The sequence below is a fragment of the Falco cherrug genome, chromosome 7 (assembly GCF_023634085.1).
Source record: "Falco cherrug isolate bFalChe1 chromosome 7, bFalChe1.pri, whole genome shotgun sequence".
In the NCBI taxonomy this organism is placed as follows: Eukaryota; Metazoa; Chordata; class Aves; order Falconiformes; family Falconidae; genus Falco; species Falco cherrug.
The window spans coordinates 20,479,944-20,500,910 of record NC_073703.1 but is presented as its reverse complement, the minus strand read 5'-3'; the positions used below and the strand labels follow the sequence as shown (position 1 = coordinate 20,500,910).

General features: G+C 36.9%; 1 protein-coding gene across 5 annotated transcripts in view; it reads left to right on the top strand.

Moving 5' to 3' along the window:
* APBA2 (amyloid beta precursor protein binding family A member 2) overlaps nt 1–20,967 on the top strand; it is a 106,310-nt gene that overhangs the window by 27,454 nt on the left and 57,889 nt on the right. The window contains exon 2 of one of the 5 annotated variants that reach the window (XM_055716598.1): nt 17,328–17,376. The exons of the other annotated variants lie outside the window; for them this stretch is intronic. The gene's annotated coding sequence lies outside the window, so the exon portion shown is untranslated. The remainder of the gene's footprint in view (nt 1–17,327; nt 17,377–20,967) is intronic. 5 annotated transcript variants of the gene reach the window in all.

The following is a 20,967-nucleotide window of genomic DNA, read 5'->3' as shown; positions in this document are numbered from 1 at the left end:
ACCCTGTGAAAAAAAGCAGCATGTTGATATCCTCTTGCATCCTATCCCTTGTCTACACTGGCTTATCCTAATGCAAACATTTTATTCTATAGTGAATCCCCTGTCTGCCCTTCCCCCTTTGGTTTCTTACATCCTTCTATACATTAGCGTATGCTTGTCAAGGTCAGGAGGGCTGTGTCTGGCCGGGTCACTCCCGTGTGTGAGGTTCTCACTATTAGTGTGCAGGCTGATCATCAGTCTGAGCTGGTGGTTTCTTACTAGCCCAAATCTGTTGCAGCAGATTTGGTCTGACTTATCTGTGAATGTTGAGTGGTTGTCTGATGGACTCACGCACTTTTGGCTGTTGTGGGTTGAACGAGAGACGAGGCAACAAGCTCTGTGTGTGTGTGTGTGTGTGAGACCATCTATGAACCCTTACCTTCCTTAAAAATGGGCAAACACCATTTTTTTTTAATATGCATGTATTACACAAGGTCCAAAAGCCCATCAAGTCATATTATGCTGGGAATTGTCAAAACATGATTGGAATAGCTGTTCTTATTGCAAAAATATTGCTACTTATGGATACTTCCAAATTTCATGCAGGTTTCTCACCTTGTAATAAACAAGAGCTACTAAGAACATTGTATATAAACCATGATTTTCACTGATTAAAAATGACTAATTTGATGAAATTCTTGCAATTCAGGAGGAAGAGATGTTTGAAAACGACACTTGTTTTTTTACCATCAGGCACTTTCTCTGTTCATGTTGCTTTTTATTTCCATTCTTTCAGGCAAACTCAAGAAAGATTGCAGCAGAGTATGTTGATTATTAGGCCGTACAGATGTTTTTGTGGACATTTTGTATGGATAATAGGTGGGCATCAGTGTCTTTTGAGGTATTTTGGGCTTATTTTTTAGCTAAATATGTTCCATTGAACTTAATTATGAAGCTGTGGGTACTTACAATCTGCTTTAAAAAATAAAACGAAGCAGGGTCAAACTAAGCACTAGAAATCAAAATTCCCAACAGCTTCTGACAGGATAGACTTCAATGACTGCTTTTCAAGACACAAATAGAGAACATTTCCCTCCTTAACATATTCTGATGATTAACAAACTAGCGTAACTCAATGCAATGATGAATTTGAGGTTGTCTTCTCACAGAGGAGACACTTCTCAAAGAGATTCCAGGATAAGTGATATGACCAGGATTGCCTTGGAACGGAGAAGGCAGCCATTGGGATGCCTTTAGTTTCTACTCCTGCAGATTTTCCTAAAGCTTTCTGAAGCATGACATCAAATGGAAGCTCTTCCTGAGTATGGACTGCAGATTTTGGCAGTTCAGAATATGGTTTCCGTTATTATAGCTAGAAGTAGGAAGATCTATAGTAATTGATCATTTCAGGCCTGTGCATTTGAAAGGTGAATAATCTCTTCCCAACTGTCAGTTTGGTAAAGCTTTCTGTCCTAGGAAACTTTAAATAACATTGAATATATGTTTCCTCTCCATGCAAACACAGAGCAGCAGGCGCTAAGGCTGCTTGACACAGCTAGAACAACTGTGATCCTAATAGTGTGAGCTGAACATGCCTGTGGAGGAGGCCTTCATACTTTGTTTAGTGGAAAGAAAACAATTCTTTAAACTGGGGTAAATCAGAAGGTAACCTCCTGAGAATGAAAATATCCAACAGTAAGCAATGTATGTATCCAACAGTTATCCACCAGTAACAATGACGGAGAGTTCTGTTGTGATTGTGCTAACCAAACAGTCATAACAACAACTGAAGTTTTTCTAGCATCTCATACATGTAATACAAAGTATTAATACTGCTGTTCCTAAACTGTCCAGGTTAAAAATATTTTACCAGAATCCTAATTTGTTTGAGGTCAATCCAAGTCGTGTTCATCCTCCATTTCTAACATTTCTGTTTATAAAGCTAACTTCCTGACAATTAGCCTGCAAACTTACGATGCAGGGACTTATAACTGGCCCATAACCGAATCAACACGTAGGCTCTGCATGTCTGGACAGGCACTACGGGTCTGTGCAGAAAGCCCTGAGTGTATAGGAGTATGGGCTGATGACAAAGTATAAGTGTAGACACTATGGGTGTACCCCTAGTGCCTGATTCAGCGGTAAGAGCACAGGGCATTCGAGCTGGACTCCCAGAGTCAGAATGATTTGTGCACTGTGGCGTTTTACTACTGTTTCCTATCACTTTATGCCTGCAGGACTTGTGCGACAGTGCTGTTACACCAGAACGGTCACTGGTACTGTACGTTTGTCATTAGAATTTTAACAGCTTGGGCCTGCCAGCCCCAAACACAGCACTGACATCCAAGAGTGAGATTAGAAACATGGCATGGATGTTTATTTTTTGTCTTGGAAATGCACGGTGTGTCATGGCTTTACTCCACTGAACAGCTGACAGGCAGATTTTCTGAAGATACTACAGTACATAAATGATAATACAGGACAATTTCTAGTTATTTTAATTTCAGTAAAAGTTAAATGTTAATAATAAACCCATTAAGGTGAAACATCCACTTGCCTCAATAAAAACAACTAACCCACGCTGAAATTTTGAAGTCAGTACTACTAATAAATGAAAAACAAGCAGATGCTTTGAAGTGCATTTGTGAGTTTTCTTAGCATAAGCACAAGGATGAGAACAGAGGAATACTTTGGTATAGTCTTAGATCACCTGACACACTAAAATTAATTTTCTAGGCCTCCTAACATTAGTTTCAACAGCATATTCTTCAATGGTGACATTCTTGTTTCAGCTGAATGGGTGGGTTTTCTCATCAGTATCTGTCACTACTCTTTGGCTGCTGATCCTTTTAAAGCATTTTCTTTCTACTTTGCCAGTTTCTACTCCCTTTCTCATCTTCCTTTTTCTCCCATTTATCAAGTGCCACATACATATCTGGGACATCCCCTGTCACATATTTGCACATAACTGTATGCCCTCTAAAAAAAGTCTTCGAAGTGTAGCAGCTTTCTTACAAGTCTTCAGATATTTCAAGGGTGGCATTCATTCTTTTTTGCTATTTCTTTAGTATACACAAGCTAATGTAATATAAAATCATTGGATGATTACATTTCTGAAATACTTCAATATACCACTTTTCAGATTTCAGTAGGATTCTTAGAGGCCTGCTATTCAGAAGTGTCATGTTTTCTGAAGCAGATTTCTCTTCACCAGACAAATCAATAGTAGGGTAAGGAGTAGTGAGTGTACTGATTATTTCTTGAGAGACAGGAGTGAAAAACTGATCTTGCTTACATTTATTAGTTGTACTGACTTCAAAATTTCAGGGGTTTTGGTGGGGGTTTTTTTTGAGTTTTTTTGGGTGGGGGAGAGACAGAATTGAATGTTTCACCTTAATGGGTTGATTATTAACATTTAACTTTTGACATTAACAGATGCAGACAACTGTATCATACATAGCTATAACTGTTCTGAATGATTCAGGTTTTATTTAGGCAGAGATGCAAAGAGAGATCTGAGAACATTCCCTTGTCTCATTTTCCGCCTGCCTGCAGTGCACCTCCTAAAGCACATGTCCTGTTGCTTTGATCTAAAACATAATGACCATATAATGGAAATAGTTAGAGATATTCTTTGTTAATAGGTTGATGGAGAAGGGGAGAGGTATGCTGCTTTATGAAATACACTGAGATAAACATTAGCCTGTACTAATTGGCTGGATTTGTGAACTCCTCTTTTTCCCTAGTTAAGAAAAGTAATGGTTTCCTAGCTGCAGTGGCTGCTTGGGGATACCAAACTGATGTGAATGACACTATCTTTGCAGTGAAGTGTTGTAATAGTGACAAAAATTTGCTTGCATAGTGTAGTAATGCAGCCTAAACCCAAAGCTAAAGCAGCAGGAATGCTTTGCTCTGCAGCTATGAGACTCTTCCTGTATTCAGTGTAAGATTAAAATTCAAATTTAATTGTGCAGACACTTTTACTGAAGTAACAATTTGAATAAACATCTTCATCTGTGAGCGATCCTGTGTAACTCTGGTAGTGAAGTTGTTTATAACTCTAGGCTAATGTATAGTACAGATGCAATTCTGGCTTCCCACTGCTCAATGTCCCTTCTGCCTCTGTAAAAGGAGTTGAGTTTGTGCTGCTTCTGCCTTGGTTCCTCTGCTACAGTTTTCCAGTTAGCAGTAGTATAAAATTTAATGGGCCTATCGAAGTTATAGTAAAAAGTTTACCAAGATCCAGCTTCCTGTGCTATTTCACACCCATTTGTATAAAATTGCTTGCCCTTTTTTTGAAAACTGAAGCTCTGCCTCTGTGTATCTGAAGGTTATTGATGGACAGGAGCCAAGACTTGCTAAAGATTGTGAAGGAAGTCAAGGATGGAGATGGAAACAGCCTCTTTCAACTTGGGATCTAAGATAGAGCCCTTAATCACTAAAATATTCTTACTCTTTGAAATAACTCCAGAAGATGCACAGACTCTCAGGCAGTGGCTGTGCAGTACAAATGGACTACGTCCCCTTTCCTTGAACTCTTAGGGATACGGTGCTCACATTTCCCTTTCCCATTACTGTTCATTTGTCTTCCAGAATCAAGAGTAGTTTAAATTCGAATTTGCAACCTCATGCTGTCTGCCTATTGTTCCCTTACTGAAGAAGTGGCTTTGAATGGAAATTTTAATTAGTCTTAACTATGAGATTCAAAAAGTTTTGAAAGATGTTACAGTCTCTAATTAGTTATTGTTTTCCCAATAACAGAGAGATCTCGTAAAGCTCATTCTGCAGTGATGGAACTATCTCTTCGTGTAAGGAGATTCTAGTACAGAAAAAGGGTTGTTGCTCATAGCAATCAAATAACTGCTTTTGAGGACTTTATTCCATCCTCAGTTCTTGATTCCTACACTTCTATTGGCGCAATGTCTGTTGAAATGTTACAACACTTGATTTTTTTATTTTTTTCCTTTTATTCAGGAGGGCATATTTTACTATTTTTAATCTATATCCAGCTATGCTATTTCAGTTTTGAATATGTAATATAATCTAGTAAATTATAGTGTATATATATTAATATATCTTATAATTAAAGTAGGACATTAATGTGATGTGTATAGAAGTATGTTCCCTAGTTGGTTTTCCTGGGAAAGGTTATTTTAGAATGTAGTTACCAGTGATGGCTACTATTAATGCAAGCAGTGAACTAATCTGCACTTCACACAGCAGAATCCTTTATCAGGCACAACACAGGCATGCAAAGAGATAAGAGGAGCAGCAGGTCTCCAGGCAGTGGAAAAAACATACAGATGGCAAAGGAAGGTTTTCAAAGGTAGAAATGGCAGTTGACATATCTCACTTCATTTATGCATTTAAAGTGTACCCCATCTTCTCTAAATCTCAGACATGCCTGCTGTTTATATTACACATAACAAAACCCTGAAACTAAAATTGCAGATTCTTTTCAATGACACGGGGTTCAGCTTGAAGAACGGTGTCAATGAAGATCCTGTGGTGAAGCTGTGCCGATTTTGACTTTCACAGTTTCACTCTATTTTAAAAAAAATTGTCCCAATCTGTGACTGACTGTATTTCTTCCCTAAAAGGTCTTTCTGGAAATCAAGAATAAATCAAACATAGCATCAATATCTCTTTCCTCAAGCCACCTCTTGTTCCGCAGTTTGGTTCAGGTGCAGCAGAACAGGAGACGCTGCAGCTTGGCTGCCCTTGGATCCCACCGCACAGGGGAACGCTGCACTTGGTGATTACCCTGGTTTTCCACTGCCTGAGCCAGGCTACCAGCTGGCTCCGGTTCCAAGACCATTTTCAGTCCCTACTGATTTCTTTGCAGAAAAATGTACTGCATATTCTAAAGGTGTTCTGAGTTCTTCTAAGTTGTCTCTGGGTATAGGGAGGAGTCCGTTACAACCTCATATTCTGATATTATTTCTATTATTTGTTTTGGAATATTATTATATTAATAATATTCTATAGAGTATATATAGAGAGTATAATAAATACTCTATATAATACAATAGATATTTATTTAATCCATCATTGGCTTTTAAAAAATAAGTAAATGTATATTTCAGATCTTGCAAATACTTGCCTAGACACCAATCTGAACATCAAGTCTTTCTGCACTGTCATATGTTTCCACTGGCACGGTAATGGTGGAAGTGGGGCATTTCAAATCCCATGACCCATCAGTGCTTTAACGACATTCCAATCAACATATACCAGCCAAACAGTTTCGTGCTACTTTAACACCTCTGCTCTGGCTTTATTGAAGTGTTTGCCCATTGGTCTTGGTAGCAATTCCATTACTGCCTAAAACAAGCCACGAAGTTTGCTTGCAGGTAACCATGAGCACTACATATTCTGTTGGTGATGGTTACTCTGGAGAGAAATGCAGGTAATCCCATGCTTCTCTTCACAAGGGAAAGACTTCTATGAATGTATCCTGAGATGAATCCTCAACCTCAGGGCTCAGCATGAGATGGTATGGTACACTCTGCTATTAGGCCAGCTGATTAGCTGTGACTCGTAGCTGCTTGTAGAAGCACACTAAAAATAAAATGCCTTTCTTGGCATCTGTTCCATGGCAAAAAGCTATGGTCAACAATAGCAGTAGTTCTTCCTACAAACAGTTAATGCGTGTGCAAATCACAAAATTTACATGCTGCACTTCAGAGATGCAATTCAGCAGTACATATAACAGACCTTTGTTTTTGCTGATCATTTAAGGAAGGAAACAAAGAAACATGCATTGTTTCTGAGGCTTTGACACACTGAAAGTGAAAGAGGAGAATACAACTAGGCCTTCTTTTAGTGAAGGAAAAGAATGTTAGAGAGGGAGGAGAAAGTTAGATCAGTGTTCTCCCATTTAAAATTGTCGTTAGTCTTGGATAGAAATCCCCGTCCTTCTCCATCGTTGGTTTTTTTTTTTTTTTTTTTCTGCTGCAGTTGCAATACAAAATACTCGCCAGCATATGCACAGGATCTACTTCGAGGAGAACAAAAAATATCAAGCTGAAATAGCCAACCCAACCAAAGTTTTATAGACTAAAGAAACACTGGCAGCATAATTTATTTTAATGGACATATTAAGCTTTCACCATCTGCTCTGCCCCTAATTATGAATGCCAAAAGAACATATTTCACAGTTAAATCAGTAAGAAGACATTATTCATGCACTTACATGTTACTTCTACACTAACACTTCTGCAGTGTTCTCATACTGCCTACGCAATTCAGAGCAAGCTGCTCACATCTGAAATTGAACTTTTTGGTAAAAAGCATTTTTCAGTAACTATTTCAGTGGGAAACTATTTAATGTAAAAAGTATTTTTAAAGAAAAATGTAAGTGGGAGAATGAAAGCCTTTTGTTTTGCTAATAGCTTCTTGGAGGTATACATTTGTATTCTATATTAATCCCAAATAAAAAGTATATTTATATACATTTTTCTAATTTTTCATACGGTTGTCACAATTAAAACTAAGCATAATTACTCAGGTTCTTGATGTTTTGCAAAAACTATGCTTTTAAGAATTGATTTTTTTTTTTGGTCACGTGGTGAACAAAATTTTTTAATAATTTCATAACTTCTTAAATAAAATTTATTTTCTATTAATTCACAGAAATGCCTACCAGATATTTTTGCTTCTATCTCTGATCCTATATTGAATGGGTTTTGTATTTATAGATATAAAATTTCATTACTTCAGAGAAAATTTAAAAATAGATAGAAGAAAATTAAGAAGTATTAAAAGTCAATTTGTGTGAAGTACACTTAAATACCGTGCTTATTCAAAGTGATCAGATAGGGGCCTTTAACTTGCACTGGAAGAATGAAAGTGGTGATGGATTAAGATCTAGACCCTTGACTTGGTTCTCAGTATATACAGATGACTTTAGAGAAGGACAGAAGAAATAGAGAAACAAAGTCATGTAATGACTTGCTAAAGATCAAGCAGACTTTGGACAAGTGTGTTTTAATCTGCTTTCTTGTATTTTGTTCCCCTTGTCTGTTTGGAGGGTATGTATGCTCTGTGTGTGTACCCAGTGCCTACTACAGCAGTTGTTTCAGGTGGTGTTACAAGAACGTACCCTCTCCTGCACCATTCATAGCAGAGGTACATACCAGCCTCGCTGCGGAAGGGGAGCAGCTATTTAAGAAGGAGAAACCGAGCCATATATAATGCTTATATGATCAAGTCGAAGACCACCTAAACCAACAAAAACTCTGTAAATGAAGCTTACTAGTGATTATGTGAGAGAAGCAAAGAATTTTGAAGGGAATTGACAGTAGCTTAGAATTTCATCCTGTAGATGTATCGACTGTACAATTCAGGAGAGAACCATGAACTGTTCTCCCTGCACCTTGGTCAGCTTGGCAAGGCTCTGCTGACTGGAACTGGGCTCAACACACAAGGTAAAGCGTTAGCATTATGGTAACTCTTACCATATTGCGTACCACGGGACATCTGGTATTAGGGATTGTGCCATCCTTTATCCTGTGCTTAAGGAAAACAAAATAGAGAAATTCTCCATTTTAGTCTTGATAAACCATGCCTTGTTTTGGTTTAGCAATTTAGCCCTTAATATTTGCTTGGCCTTGGAAGTGGTAAGCGCGGTAGTTGTGTGATGAAGAAGAATCCTGATAAGAAAGAGGAATGATCAGAGCGTTAGACTTCTGTTAAAGGAGTATAGCTATCATCCAGGCAGTCTGAAAAGCACAGGAAATCTTTAGCAGCACATACAGAAAACAGGAAAATTAACTGGGAAAAATGTAATTGCTGAGGCTGAACAACAGAAAGAAATTTGGCAGAGCACTGGAGTCTTATGAAGAAGGATCTGAACTTTTCTTCTGGAATACATTTATGTTCCTGAATAGGATGGAAGGTACCACCTTTTTCACTGACTCAGTCCTCTGCAACAAGTCAACTGGATACAGGCATTTTTTTATACAACCATCTAGAGACTGAGCCTGTACTAGCAACTACAAACTATTTTTTTTGTAGCAGCATAAAACTTATAGGAGAGAATAATTAAAAGATGTAGATTATAAAGTGCCACTAAGAGATCAGGAGAAATCAAGGGGATTGCCAGCATCCCAGAGATTTTTCTAATTGAAAGGAGCAAGGTGATGCTGGGAAGTGGATTCTTCCCTATGAAATCAGAAAGGGAACAGAAACCCTTTGTCATTCTAACCTGGGGAAGAATTCCTTATGTACCCATACAGGCAGGCACTTAAGAAAGATGCACTAGTACCTTGTAAAAACATCAGCTTGACAGAAAATGTCAGGAAATATCCTTAAAAATAATTATTTGAAAAAATGTAACCTATTTGTTTTTACAAATGGCTAGAATTTGGTTCTGCAAACAATCTGACATGACATCCTAACCTGCTTAAATTCAGAAGGACTTTCATTCTAGACTTCTATTTTGCAGACTGTATTTTTTTTTTAATTGTAGAAAACTAGTCTTTGAGCTTGGTGAATGTATTTTTTTCTCTTTTTGCTGAAATGTGAACTATTCTGAAGCTGAAACTTTATATTTGGTAGCTGTTGACCATGAACATATGCCCACTATCTAAAAAGAAAGAAAAGATAGGGCATTCATTTTTCACTTTCATGTATGTTGCGTGTCAACGTATACGTCTGGGTCTCTGTGGGCATGCAGGAAGCTATCCAAAAGGACTCCTATGTGTATGAGTACATCTGACAGCAGTAAGTATGGTGGAAAAGGAATCCAGTGTCAATTGAAGGGAATAGAATAATGTTCCCAGGTATCAACAGGGTCTGAATTAGGACTCTAGTAAATTTTAGGTGGACCAATGCACATATAAGCTTCTCTTTTCCTCCCGATAATTTTAAACACAAAAATACAAACGTCGGTGGAGAAAACCTCCTTGCAATGAGTACATTGGACGTAGAAGTCTAGGTTACTCTAAATTTTGGCACTATGTGGGTTTTTATCTTCTAGTATATAATTTGGGGTTTCTGAGAAACTAAGTCTTATGAAAAGCTTTTCTATGTGCCCCTCAGAGATTGTATGAAACATTTTTTTTTCCTTGCATCCTCAGAAGTTTAAACAGCTAACCGGTATATGTGGCTCTGTGAGTCTGAAAACATTACATATTTTTTCATATGGATGTGGGCAGAAACAGCTGGTCACAGAGACTGTGGATTGCTTGCCATCAGTTTTCTCTTCTTTGCATTCCTGTAGAGTATTTTAATTTTAACTGAGGATACAGGATTTGAAGATGAAGTGAAAGTTAAGAAATTTAGAAGTGGTAGAAATCACTTATCTATTCTGTGTCTAGGTAAAAACTTCCCAATTTCTTACAGAACTATTTAAAATACCCTGGTTTCACAAGAAAAACATTTTTTTTGCTTAGAGTCAGTAAGTATTAATTACATTAAATTCTATGCATCTTATTTTAAAAAGAAAAAAGATTGGTAGACAAAAACTTGAGTAAGAAATTTAAAGGTTAAATTTTGTGCACAGTCTGAAGTTTTGATACAGAGACTGTGTGTGTGTGTTTATATGTGCCAGCACATGTGGAAATCCATTCTTGTGTCATTGAGATTAAATGATACGAACATTGAGAAAAGGAATTGTATTTGCTTTTCTAAAATATCTTCTATATTTAAACTGGCAGTAATGAAACTGCTTGAATGAGACCTGTAATTAAAGCATGGGGAAAATTCATGTTTAAGTATATCCAAATCCAGTACAACTAGGAGGTAAAATCCCTTCTAAGATGGGACAATACTTGGAATGTCTTTGACTTCCCACTTTTCAGTGTCCTCAGTCATCTGGAGCTCCATAGTTCTCTTAGAGACACTATGCCGTATTTCTTGTACAGACACTTTTAATTACACAGCCACTAGGAAAAAAAAAAGTGTGCCGGCAGTGTGCTATGTTAGCAGGTCAATTTGCTAGTCCCATAACATTAAACTGACTGTTGTTCAAACATAACCTAATTTACCTTGTGTGCTTTTGTTCCCTGTCTCAGTTCATAATGTTATAGGCGCCTGATGCGGATTGTTAGCAAAGATAAAAATTAAATGTTATTAGGAGAAGGAGGCAGTTTGTGCTTTCATTATCTTGAAATAACTAGTAAGGACGCATTTTTTCCTTGGTGTGTTTTTATATTGATTGTCCAAAGTCTGATCCTGTGTTCTGTCATACCACATAATGCTATGGCTGCAGTTTCCCGGCAGAAGGTGATGGACGTGCTGTATGTTTGCTGCTCTCGAGGTTATTAGGACAGCCTGTTACGAACAGTGCATCTGCAGTCGCCTTAAGCCCGCATTGCTTGTGTTCGGCTGAGACACCTACAGCACTGATTACTGTAGCATGTTGTCAGCTTTGCTGTGTCAGCATGAAAAAATTCTTTTGATGTGGAAAAAAAAAAAGAAATAGAAGGTATTCAGTGTGTACTTAGCACCATTTCTGACTGTAACATTTAAAGTGATACCATGGCAGCCTATAAATGCAGTAAATACTTTTCCCTTTTCTCCTCAAGAGTGTTTCTTCAATAGGACTGTACAACATTTATAGATGACTGCAATAAATAAAGGAGCAGCTTTGATTTCGTTTTTTTTTAAATAAGAAGATTCTCATTTAACAAGTTCTTGATTGTCAGCATGCATTTTTCTGTGGTTTGTATTAACTAGTGTCATAGCTGCAAGCTCATGAGCTAGAGGAAAACAAGCTCTTTCTCTTACCTCCTACAGCAGCAACACGCTTCTCCAGTTCTTTTCTTCTTGCACATGTTTTCAAGTAGCCCTTGCAAATAATAAAAATTTAAAAAATGGAAAATAAAGTGCTACTCAGAAATAGTTGCGGCTGCCAGCCAACCTGTGCAAGAGCAAGGACCATGACTACAGCTGCTTAAAATTGGCCAGGAAAAATGTCAGAACCAGACTATTAGAGCACACGCTGACTGTTACAGAGCCTCCTTCCCTAGTTGTTGTCAGTGTTGTCTCCTGGTTGGCATTACAGCAATAAGACTCAATTAAACCACTTAATAGCTGTAAGTAATAACAAAGCTTTAAGAGATACCATGCCTGTCTTCTGCGTGAGCTTAAAAAAAAATAAAATGTCTTTGCTATAGATATGTATGGATTAAAGGAAATAAGAGATAAAAGCTTTTTTTTTTTTTAGAAAAAAATTAACACTGAAGGAATATTCTATTTCCTTTGATTTGTTTGTAGCTAGTATTCAAATTAAAAGCATTTGTATTTGCATGAGTAAAATAAATTAAGAACATCCTAACTAAATATTGAAACTGAGTTAATGCAGAGACATAGTACATTACCCTCAATATTTAAGAAGCTGGAAAAGCTTTTGAGAATGCATGTCAATATTCAGGGAGGGTTTGGAAGCAAAATAGTAAGGACTCCTTTTAAATAGTATAGCTTGCAGATAAAGTACAGAGCCTCTTTTTCAGTTGATCTATTTTAGACATATTGTTTCAAAGTACTGGTTACTTCTGCATGCAGGTAGTTTTGCATTATTTTAACATTAATAACAGAATGTGTATCAGTTAGGATCAGAATTGTTTACCTGACAATAAGCTCAATTAAGTCTCCTCATCCCATCCTCACACTCCTTGCCAAGAACCCCACCCCCACCCCCCCGCCCAAACTCTATAGTTTCCATGTTGCTTAGCAAATGGGGAAAAAGGGTCAGTATGAATTTCCTTCCACTGGCTATTGGAATGATTACACCTACAAAGTACATTAGGCGATTTGATAGCTAGGCCTTGGTTCTATTTATGAAGTTTAATTTGCTCCTGCAGACCAATGCTTGCTCTCCAAAATCCGTACACTCTGGAGACGGAGTCTGATGGAGCTTCGCTGTTCTCTTATTACCGTATAATTGTTCCCTTTTATTGTCTTGAATAATCATCTCGTTTAAAAACTGGTCAAATGAAATAGAAATGCTGTGATTTCTAGGTTTGGCTTTTTTTTTTTTTTAGTACTGAGAATTTTTTGTTATTCTTACTGTGCTTTGCAAGGCAGATGAGAAATTCTGCCCTTTTGTTCAGAATAGAAAATACCGAAAGCATTTATGAAGTCTACTGGAATGTGATAGAACCAATCTGATTTTTTATTTGTATTATGTTGGATGATCAACTTCATACATGAATTGTGTGAGACAGCTGATTCTCACACAGTATTCCGTGGTGTTCTTTCAGTTCAGGTTAATAATGCACAAATCAAAGCATTGTATGTGAACAACAATCTATTCAATATACATGCACATTCATTCCTGACAATTTTCTGGCTCTCTAGTGCGGGTAACCCAAGCAAGGAGGTACAAAAGTGGCTTAGCGTGGCTGGCAAACCCGGTGCTGTGGGTGTGAGCTGCCACAGCACAACGTTTATGCTTGAGCTACTCCAAAAGCCTTATCCTGGGTGTCACCAGCTTATTGTATCATAGGCATACAGTCATGCACAGAGACCGTAGCTTTAAAATAGGACAAATAGGATTTAGATAATACAAACTGAGAAACAAAATTAAATGGGAAGTGCATTTTTCTCACCCTACCTTGCAGTGATAATGCAAGGAGGCCACAGTAGTAGTGCATGTTTACGGATATTTTATAAATCCAAGTACATGGAAATTTGCTTCTGTGGCTAAAACATTAAGTAGGAATTTCAGTTGAATCTTAAGTAAATATTTCTAATTTTATTTCTATTTCTAATTTCTTTTCAGTTATGTTTGAATTTCATTCAACAGTACATGTTCTGAAAGTACTTCCATGTATTTTATTTAGCTAGTAAAATTCCAGTCTTTCTTCAGAGTCTAGGGGAGTGTTTATGACTGAGTAGGGCTGACATTCTAAGCAAGATTACCACAGAAAGTAGAGAAAAAAATAGGGTATTTGGATACATGTTCGGAAAATATTTGGAAAACATGAAATGGGAAGAAGCTAATTAAAAAAATTAAAATCAGCTTAAAGTAATTGAGTTGTTTTTTATTTCCCCCTGCCACCTTTACGGTTTTGAACATGTAACTGTGGGGTGATTTTTTTTTTCCTCCCCCAGTGATATTTTCTTCTTAGTAACCATATGAAAGGCCAAGCAGAAATGGCATATGCTTGGAAATAATGAAATTGAACAGACCCAAAGCTACAAAGATAAACTAAACACACTGGAGAAATACTTCTTGCTAATCCTTTTTGGTTACAATACTCTTACAGGGTGGTAGTTGTAATAGCCATAAATATTTCTTTTTTTTTAATTGAAACCCTTCTGAATAACATGATAAAAAAATAAAGACAGCTGTTCTGTGAAAGCCGAGTTGTAACATTTCTTTCAGGCATTCCTATCTCTCAGCAACAGACAGCATACCCTGAACGCATTTGCTGCTTTGCCACTTAAGAGAAATGAATTAAACACATTTTCTAAGTGAGTCAGGAGCAAATTTTATCCACCGGTTACAACATTCTATAAATTCGTAGATGTGTTATAGATGAATGGTTTTGATCCCGAAGCTAAGCAGCCAGGCACGAGATAGTCAAGATGTGCAACAGCTATGGTTTACTTTGAGCCAACGAATCTCATTATCTTCATGGTACCAAATGTTAAATCATTGGCTTGAGGCCTGTTTTGTACAGCATGCACAGCTTGATCATGCAAAAAGAAAAAGAGATGGCCCTTGTTTGGGAAAATCATATTTTGAGACAGAGACATAAATTCAGCGTTTTGGACAACTGTTGAAATTGTAAGAAACAGATGTACAGAAAAGGAAGGTGTGTCATAGAATTAAGATGTGGAAGTCTGAAATTTAAAAACATCTACTCCATAGCACAGATTACCAGCACACTACTCTTAAGCAAGAAAGATAGGGTGTAGTATTCGTAATTCCTACACTCACAGAATTCAATTATTTTGTGATGTGAGACCCACTTGCATGGCTCAATAATGAATTTGACAATGACAGGAATTGAATGAAGGATGGGGGAAGTTTAAAAATATGCTAGGAGAAGAATAAAATAAATGAGACTGCTACATTTATATTTTGTCTTTATAATGTGGAAGAAACATACTCTCCTTTTCAAAGTCATTAATTCAAAGAAGAAAATATGAATATGAGAAAGGATTTGAACTGAGATTGTTTAGATTCCTGTGTCATCTATTGATAGGATGGAATTACAGTGCTTTTGAAAGGCCGTTGGTACAGTAGCCTGGAGACTGAAATACTCTAGACATCCTCAATGTAGATGTAGTACAAGCACTTGAAATCTTTTAATTTTTTTTAGAGAGCAGTTTTAAGATAACTGTTTTAAGGTGTAAGATGACTGTATGGCAAGCCAACAGCTTTTCTCCAGAAAATATCTTAAAAGGTTTCTGATCACTCCAACGTACTGATGAGATTAATGCAGACATGAAATTAGGTTAGCTGTAAGCTAGCAAATGGTACTGCTGTGAAACTCCTGAAAAGTAAGTTTGTTTTTAATAAAAAATGAAGCCTGCTCAATTTTTCTGGTTATGTAGTCAATCCTAGTTAATAAGGAAAAGGCAGTTTACCTGTAACTATGGTAGTAGCTGCAGAACTTCTCCCTGAAAAGCATTTGATTTTTCCCTGGTTGAATGTTTCTTGGAGAGAACGTGTGTTAAAGAAACACTGCTTATGAAAAAGGACGTGAAATCCCAAAACAGTGTAAAGATTTCTTCTGTGTTGTGCTTTACTGAGCAACAAGGAGGAATTACTGTAGCTGACACTAACTTCTGTAGGGCCTTAGTACTGGTAACCGAGTTCCACAGTGCTCTTGATTGAAGGGCAACGCTGCGTGTGCTGTGTTTCTCATGAGGTATTAATGTTGTAGAAAGCAACGCTGTTCTTACCTGTTTATAAAAAAAAATTGCATTTCAGAAAGATTGCTTTCAACAGCTTGATGCTGTAAAGATCTATTACATCTTTCTTTAGAGATACCAGAATTTTGTGGAATGCTTCCTTCCTCAGAAGTGCCTCAGTTTAATAATTTCATCTTTGGTACGATTTTTCATCCAAATAATTTGACCTCCTGATTTATTAGCCAATTTTGTGCAGTGAATTAATCTGTTATGTCCTGATGACAGCAGTGATGTTTTTTGTATTTGGCATTTTTGAATTTTAATGAATATTTTGAGTGATAATTAACTATCTTCTGCGGACAAAACCCTCTTTAATCTAAATTGTGGATCTCTACAGATAAGAGATTGGCTTCTCTGTAGTGTTGATCTAAATATTTGGAAAACGGAAGCATATGAATTCTAATTTTATATCAACAAAATTCAAATTTATATAAATAATTTATTTTTAAAAATAGTACTAGTCATAATTCCTGAATTTGTGTGAATAGAAATAGATATGTAGAACTAGTACATGCCTCCACATATATCACTGTGGGTTATCTGAAAGAGCAGGCCTATCTTACAGCTGTTCAGTGCCAGAGTTTGACTTGGGTAACGTGCTGTGCTGGCGCAGAGGAAAAATTACCAGGCCCAGTATCCCGTCACCCCGAGTGGCCAAAAGCAGATGCTGAGGGAAGGTGAGAATGGAGAAATAGCCAGTGAAACTTTGCCAGGACAGTCTCCCTGTTTCTGTGAGTTAGGGACTCTTAACTGCTTTTTGCTTAGCACATCACTTTTTCTCAGGAAAAAGACAGGATTGCTGTCAAATTCTTCATTTTTAAAATCGACTTCAAATGAATCTCAGAAATAAGTGAGATTTCTTGTGCAGAAGGAAGATGCCAGTTTTATTCTGTTTTACCTAGGAGACATTTCAAGGTAGGTCTCGTTCACTGTGTATGCTTTGTCTCCTGTAAGATTGTCTGGTCTTGCAATTTTAAATGTTCTATTTACTTACATATTTTCCAACCTATGGCTTGTACCTTAATAGAAATAAGATATTGAGGGCTATGCTGCTAATTTGGGAACTAGGAAATGTAGGACTGGTTCACATACTTAGGGTACTTTAGCCTGGGTCCTCAATGAATGGTAAACATGCATTTCTGAAATCAGACAGACAGCTTCATATTTTAAGGATATGGGTCTTATACACTGATGAACTAATCCCATTCTCAGGACTAAATGATTGTGTACATACTTTGCTCTACAACAGCTGAAAGTCTTTCAGGTAAGCTTTGCAATACCAGAGATAAGGGGCTTAGTTCTGCCAGATATACTAACTGAGGTCCAGCATGCATTCTTCTTCTTGAACCTGCTTTAAAGCAGTGAGCGTGGTGTTAAGGTGGCCCTTAGAGGTGGCCCTGCTGGACTTGCAGTGACTTTGTGGAAATCAATTCAGGTGCAGATGCCAAAGTATCATTTGTTTTCCCTTTATGCAGCATGTCCTAGTCCCCATAGCCGTGAGGAATGGAGAGCTGACAACAGAAGGTAACAATAATTCATTTGTCAATATCCATTTCAGTTGCAGACTTCTTAGTTTAGAGTACACATCCTTCACGTGCTCACATAGCAGCTAGCACAGCAGTGTCTATGTCAGCTCACTGTGTGTCTCGAATGCTAATACAAAATAATAGTTTAAAGCATTGTGGTCAGTGCTTTGTTTTCAATAACTGCTTGCGTATAAACCTACTGAGCTGTAACAGTATTATTCAGCGCACATCTAAACGATTTTACATTCAAAATACTTATTTAGGAGGAAAGGTCGTATTTCCATAAGAGGTATATATACAAATTTTCTGCTGACAGATGACGGAAAAGCTGGTGGGTTTAACAGTTTCAAGACATCTTGAGTATCTGCTAAAGTGATTGACAGAGTATTTATCTCCTAACCAGTTGTTATAAATTGAAGAGGATTTTACTGATGTGCAATTTATACCTTAGAGACAGAGGGGAAAAATCTTCCTAATCTTGCTTTTCAAATGAGGTGATCATCCACTACAGACCTGCGTGGCTAAAACACAAACCAGCTGCTAGCTACAGGTATTTTTTCAAAGGTTGGAGTCACAAAATCCCATGACATAATTCATTGCTAACAAAAACCTCTGATTATTTTCATGATCTATTACTCTTATTAAATCTTTATTTTGTAAAATGTCTCATAATTTAACCTTGCAATTTGCTAATTCTGCTTAACAAAGGCAGACTATTTTATCTTGACAAGAATTAACACAATAGTCTTTACCCTTATTTTATTATTTCAAAAGATTTTAAAATTTATTTACTAAATCTGCCAGCAGCACAAGTATTTTGTGAGTTTGAAAAAGACAATGTTCCGCTAAAAGGTCAAAAATGCAACCCAATCCTCTTATGTTGGTTGAATGGGGAGGGTGTTAATGGCTTTCAGCAATATTTTAGAGGTTTCATAACTGAGAAGAACTTCATGCAATTTCCAGACTACTCTTCTGTAGTTACACTGCCTATAATACTCAGGGATATCTATTCTTGACTGTATTTCCACCAGAAAAATGGTCTGAATACAGTAAACACCTAACAGGAATTGCTGTATTTCTTCCTCCTCCCCTCTCCCCCCCCCCTTTTTTTTTCTTTTTTAATGGTGAAGACTTAAAACAATGAAATGTGAGTAAATGGCCATGTAATAAATCATTTTATACTTGTTGGACTGTGGTTAACAGTTCATTTTTGACCAATTAGAGCTACCTGTTTCCAGCTAGCCAGCTGGAAGAGTAGCTTTAATATTAAAAGTCTGTAGAGTACTAGCAATAACTAATTGTTATGTCTTAGTAGGTACTGCTTATGGGGAATGTGTCAATTAATGCCTGCAAATCTAATTTCTGTTGAGGCTTGACTCATTAAAGTGTTGTCAATCCTTTCCTGTAACCTTTTAAAGAAAATTTCATTTTTTCCTATGATAATGTTAAGTGAGTGCCTATGAAACCATTCACAGGACTTCAAGGTCAACAGTGATAAAAAGAAGCAATTTTGAAGAGTTAGTACACATTGAGAATCAGGAAGCTGTAAAATTCCAGTGTAAACATTTTGGCCTGAACTGCTAGCCTGCCAGTTAAACCCGGAGTTGTGAAGAAGTGAAGCATCTCCATTTTCTTTTACAAGTCAGGCCTTTCTGGATGACCCATCTCCACCACTGCTGGGAATTGACAGCCTGAATATTCTAACCACCTTCACCTCCAGCCATCCAACCGTTCCTTGAATGGATGCTCTTGGTGGAGGATGTTTGGCTTATTGTTCTTAAACAGTACAGTTTGAAGTGTTTTGGTGAATCTCTGGGTTTCATTTAAGAGACCTATTCCATCCTTCTATTCCCTTCTACGTTATTATTCAAATAGTATACTTTATTTACCTCTGCCTATAACCTGAAATTAGCATTCATGAAAAGAAGTCCATCTTTTGCATGAGGCTGGGGAAGCACGTATATGAAATCATATTGCTATTAATTGCCTGCTGTAGGTATTTCCAGTTTTATTGTGTTAAAAATTTGAATAGATGCTTCATGCCAAAAAAAATGCAAAGAATCTTTACTTGGGAAACTGTAAACTAAAGCATAAAATGCTACTCAAGTAAGTTCTGAAACATTAGTTGTTTGTACACCATGTATTTTTAAATTACTATCAAGTTTAAGAATTTCTCTTCCTTCTGAATGGTGAAAGGACAATTTTAAAATAATGGCATGCTAAAATGGCCCCATTTTTTTCCTCTGCTATTACGTTTTTCTTTAATATGACATCAACTTCTTGCATGAAGGAACAGACTAAAACTCATGTAAGGACATTTATTTCAAAGAAAAAAGTTGATGGCAATAAAAGCAAAAGAGTTAAAGACATGTTAAAATCATAAATCCATAATATTAAAACAACAATAAAGTAGCCTCTGTGTAAACCAGGTTGAGCCAGATGGGAGTTAGCAGTAGTTGTTCAGGGAAACCACAACATTTTCTCCAAGAGTGGGGTGTAAACCAGTTGTATGGGTAGGAGTGCTATATTTTACTCACATGCATGGAGTCTGATGTGCTTTCTTGTGTGCATGGAAATGTATATGCAACAGCTAACAGCTCTTAAAAGCCACGTGTCTACTGAAAGTACAAAGTGTCGCCACAATGCTTTTATGATATTTGCATCTACTCTGAAGAGCTAATTTTTAAATAGCCATAGTTTTCCAAAAGCTGTAAAGAAAAAAACTGATTTCAGATGCAAAAATCTCAGGAGTATGTGTGGTTGCTGTATTTTAGGGAGAACTGCATGTGATGAAATGGAACATTTTTATTATGTATTTTTAATGATGAGGTTGAATTAACAAATGCTACCTTATGGTTATCTGATACTGTTAACAGATAAATGTATTCCGTTATATAAATACTTGCAGTACTTGAGTGATAATGTTTAGATGGCAAGATCTCAATTTTGTAGGAAAAAATACGGGCATAAAGAGTGACAGGAATTGCATCGCTGTTATGCTGAGGTCTTATTAGAAATATAATTTGGTGTGAGGGCCAGTATTCTCAGTGACTCATTGGGACATTACTGTCTTGGCATTCCTCAAAACCAGAAAAATACCAGCTTCTCTGATGAACTAACTGATCTTACCAAATCACGGTTAAGATTAGAATAGCCCCATAACTTTCCTAGAGAGATTCTTAGTCTTTCCTAGTGGGAGCAAGGACTGAAGGAGATGAAGTTACAAATTTACTTTTTACACCTATGTAGATATTAGTACCTATACCTATTTATAGACGAGAGACAACAAATATACCAGCAAGTATAAGATGTGTGACCTCTCAGGGAGGCCTTATTTCCATCTGAAGAAAATGAGAAGGTTAAACTGAGTGTCTGACACCCAGTTTCCAAAACTGAAGGTTTTTAAGTTGTGATGAGCAAAAAATTATCCTTGCACATGTGTAAACTTAGCTAACACCCACGGAGTTTTTATGTCTATAAGATATCAACAGAGTGCAAAGCTTGCTTTAACACTTTAATGTAACTAGTTTTCTTCCCTTTCTTAATGCATGTCAATCAAACCTGTTTTCATTGTAGTTGACAGCAATCT